This window comes from Nicotiana attenuata, chromosome 2, assembly GCF_001879085.1.
Source record: "Nicotiana attenuata strain UT chromosome 2, NIATTr2, whole genome shotgun sequence".
NCBI lineage: Eukaryota > Viridiplantae > Streptophyta > Magnoliopsida > Solanales > Solanaceae > Nicotiana > Nicotiana attenuata.
The window spans coordinates 68,818,787-68,823,863 of record NC_031990.1 but is presented as its reverse complement, the minus strand read 5'-3'; positions in this window follow the sequence as shown (position 1 = coordinate 68,823,863).

Genomic DNA, 5,077 nt, shown 5'->3' with positions numbered 1-5,077 from the left:
CAGAGAAATCCTCACTCAGCCTCAGTGGGTGCACATAGATCTGCACACAAGGTGCAGGGAGTAATGTGAGTACTTCCAACCTAGAGAGTAATAAACATAGATAAGGGTTGAGAGTAAGAAATCCTGGATAGGCACAATGTAAGCTATAATTACAGCAGTTTAATCCAGATAATGTCAACTCAATAAACCAATGAAAACAATGATGCTGCAACAGATAAGTAAATGAATGACAATCAATTAAGACATGCAACAAATAGTACGGTACTCTCTAGTACCCGCTGCGGCGTGCAGCCCGCTCCATTTATTTATCATCGACGGCGCTCACTGGGGGTGTGCAGACTCCGGGAGGGGCCCCTTACGGCCCAAGCGCAATATCAAGTCATCTCGTGGCATCCATTAGGCCCTAAGCCTCATATCAATATCAATATAATACTGCTGAGGCGCGCAGCCCGATCCCATACTCATTCCAGAATCGTATAAGCCCCTCGGGCACAATAATATAGAAATATTCAGCCCAAACTTCATTAGAAATATTATTTAAGTTCCAAGTTTTGAGAAAAAGTGGCTGAGTTTGCAAAACAGTACTAAATACTAGGACTGAGTTCAATTGTCTGAAAATATGGTAAGAAACCAGTAAAAACAATCCCTGAAGGATTCAATCAGTTGGCACGATGCCAAATTATGACAATTAATCCATTTTTGTAAGGATCTCACTAAGCTTCAATCAATTAGGTAGTAATTTTATTAAGCGGGACGGACCAAGTCACGATCCCCGACGGTGCTCTACCCCACGCCCGTTATCCGGCGTGCAAGTCACCTCAACATAGCACTACAATGTGCAAATTCGGGGTTTCAAACCCTCAGCACAGCATTTACATCTATTCCTAACCTCAAGCCGGCCAAAATCCTAGCTCGCTATGCCCTTGCCTCTCAAATCGACCTCCTCGCATGTCGAATCTGACAAAAACCACAACGAATACGCCACATTATGCTATAGCATCAATACCCAATCGAAAATAATCGAAAAACATCAATAATCCCGAAATTGACAAAACCCGAGCCCTGGGAACACTTCTTGAAACTCATAAATTTTTACACAAAAGTGTTCTTCATCTTCTCCCGATTCCGTACATATAAAGAACACCAAAATCGGAGTCCATTTGACCCCTCAAATCGACCCCTAAAGGTCTCATAATCTCAGGCCCCAAAATCCTATTTTTCTACTGTTTTTCATGAATTAAAGGCTGGGATTATGGTCTATAATCACCCATAAACGAGTTTTAATAATCAAATCACTTACCTCTGTGATACCCACTGATTTTCTCTTTTAAAAATCACCTCAGAAGCTTCTTCTCGTTCAAAAATTGGAAGAAAACTCGATCTGCTCATTATAGGTATATTTTTCACGCGTTTTACTGCTCCCAATGGATTCCTTGTGAAAATCTAATGAATTTAGGCTTTTGAATCACTCAATTTGACATTATAATGAAGGAGATAGGTAGGTTTTAAGATTTGCAAATAGTGCAGGTTTTTAATACGCCGTCAGGGGCAATTTCGTCATTAACCTGAAAATCTGGGCAACCTTGGTAAAATGGCCATAAAATCCTCATACGATGTCCAAATTCGACGATTCTTTTTGCTACGGGTCCGTATTTACGATACGGATCTAATGCTTCATTCAAAATAGTAATCGCTCATTTGTTCAATATGATATCATTTATGCTTGATGAAACGATGTCGAAACATAAGAAAAACGGCACAACGCAGCCCAAACCTATCTGAAACTCACCCGAGCTCCTCGGGACCGCATACGAACATACTAACATGTCACGTATGATCATTCAAACTTAGTTGCACTCTCAAAACACCAAAACTAACATCAAAACACCAAATTTACATCGGATTCAAGCCTAAGTTCTTCTAAAACTTCCGAAACACGCATTTAATCAAAAACCCAACCAAATCACCTTGGAATAACCTGAAATTTTGCACACACATACCAAATCACCTAACGAAGCTACAACAACTCTTGGATTTCCATTCCGGCCCTCGGATCAAAATCTCACCTATCAACCGGAATTCGCCAAAATACTAACTTCGCCAATTCTAGCCTAATTCTACACCGGACCTCCAAAATCACTTTCGATCACACTCCAAAGTCACAAATCATCCCCCGAAGCTAACCGAATCGTTGGAATCCACATCCGAGCCCTCTAACTCATAGGTCAACATCCGGTTGACTTTTCCAAAACAAGCCTTCCTTAAAGAGACTAAGTGTCTCATTTCCTTCCAAAAATCAACCCAATTCAACTCGTTCACACAAGACACTGATAATGAAGCAGAAAAAGGGGGAAAAGAGCGGTTCTCATGAGACGACGGGTCGGGTCGTCACACTTTTATGTCCTCCCCGTATCTTCTTAATTGATTCACAACAGCCTTTACTTTTGAACAAAAATCCGAAATGCATTCAGATTCTTTCATTTTTAAAACTTCAAAATCAGCCCTTAGAGTTTAAAGTTTTACCTTCCTCACCTTGTCAACTCCTTGAAGAGAATTTTGTAAAATCTCCCAAGCTTCCTTTGAGGCGATAGCATCTGCCACCTTCTCAAACATGGCATCATCCAAACTTTGCCAAGACATCTTTTTCATTTTGAGACAGAGCTTCCTCATTATCAAGTTTTGCATACCCTCTATCTACGATTTCCCACACATCCTGGGAGCCTAGAATGACTTTCATACGTAGACACCATTTCTCATAATTATCTTTTGGGAGACGGGGATGCTGAAAAGACAGCGGGCCATTACTCGCCATGGCTCTGATACCACGTTGTTGGGATAAAAAATAATATCCCACCCGGGAATAATATCCATTGTAAATAACAATAACACAAGAGAGTAACAACGACACCAAATATTTTAACGGGATAAAATATAATACCCGAGTGGAGTAATATTTCCACTATAATATTACAACTTAGTAGTGTCAAGAGACTACTACAACTTCGAAAGAAATAACACTCTTTATTTTAAACACCTCACTACAATATTACTCACACTCACTATTTATCTCACAGACTACAATCTGTGGATTACTCTCTCTACGCTCTATAGCGCTCTCTCTGATTTGGTGTACTTTCAATGAGAGAAATAAGCTCCTATTTATAGGAGAACTTGCCAACATTTGAACCAATCAGAATGGTTCATTCCATCGCAATTTGCTTTGCAAATTGCCATCCAAAACGGTTTTGTAAATTGTTGCAAGACCAAGTTGTGAGCCTACAATTGCCACCCATTTCATCCAATCATTTTTATTCTTTTTATTTTAATTGGGATTGGTCCTACAATCCCAAGTACAGCCGCCTTCAACTTGCCGGCCACCAACGAAACTTCATGGCTCCATCCTCCCCTCTCCTCCATTTGTGATGAGTTTCAGATCTGGCCGAACGTTTGGTTAAATCTGGCGATCCGTCTAGCTTCTGTAGGTTATTGTTCTGGTGCTCTTTGTCATGTAAGTCACACCCAGTTAGAGCACACGCAGCAAGGAGGCTCCGTTCGAGTCACTTGAGTCTGGTTTGTGAGGCTGCCGAATCAAGTTTTCCGGTCGTGGGTTCATCAAATTCCAAAGGATTATTGCTGTACAAATTGCTTTTAAGGTTCTATAATCTTAAAGAGAATATTTTACTATAATGAAAGGTCCATTTCTCTTATTTTGTTCTTTAATTCATTATGTTAATCTCTTCCTAACATCTGATGTGATAAAGTTTTAGTATTCTTCTGCGCTATCTCACGAAATTGAATGTCGCCGTGATCAATCGGACGTAACCATCGTATTTGCTAAATGATAACATAGGGAATATCATCAATGTCCATACTTAGCTTCATGTTAGTTTTAATGGTATTATGATTTAGCATGTTATAGTTGATATAATATTTTACTGTGAGTTAATAAATGAATTGATGAAACAGTAGATTTTGTTTAAATTGGAGTGAATTAGGTTTGTTTGGTTTGGACTTTCAGTAGGTTTGAAATTGGCGTAATTCTACATTTAGACTAGAATAGTTTTGTTTTCTTTCTTAGTTGATTGCTTGATGGTCTACAATGACGATGAGTAAGATGGGGTTCGCACTTTTCAATTCATGAACAACGTAGTTTTTTTTAGGCGCACAATTAAATTATTATAACTACGGGTATGATTTCCGTGAAGTGGTTGTGATACCTAATTTTAAATTAGATTAAAGTAGGAGCATCTTTAGTTTGCCTTAGAAAAAATACAAATCTTTTCTTAAAATAATTTGAGGTGTGCCATACGCAAATAAAATCCATAACCTATGGCCCTCACATTAATATTAACTTAGTATAGAAAAACACATTCTTAAACATTCGTAGTTTACTTTAGGCGCGTTTATAATAAAATCATCATAGCTACGGGTACGATTCCTGTGACGTAGTTGTGATAACTAATTTCCAAATCCGGGGGTACATTTATGTGACCCGGCCACAACTTCTAATATTCTAATAAATTAAACATGTTGTAGATCGTGGGTACGGTTCCCGTGACACGAATCGTAATGTGTATCAAACAAACAAGTGTACGACAATCGTAACTTGTTCCAGAATAATTCCATAAAATAATTAAAAGCGGTTTTTAAAGTCTAAAAATGCACACACTAGGTTTAAAACATGTTGTGAATCAGATAATAGGCCAATATTAATAGTTTAAGCAACCGTGCTAGAACCACGGAACCCGGAAATGCCTAACACCTTCTTCCGGGTTAACAGAATTCCTTACTTAGAATTTTTGGTTTCGCAAACTTTTAAATTAAGTCAAAATTCTCCTCGATTTGGGATTTTAAAATAAACCGGTGACTTGGGACACCAAATAAATTATTCCAAGTGGCGACTCTGATAAATTAAATAAAATAATCTCATTTCGAATAATGTCACTTTAATTAAAAAAACTCCCTTATATCATCCCCTATCGGGGTGGTAAAAAAGGAAATGTGACACTTAACTAAGCTGTGGTAGCACGGGTAGGTGCTCAAGGTGTTAAACAATGATTTCGGACAACTCCGGTGC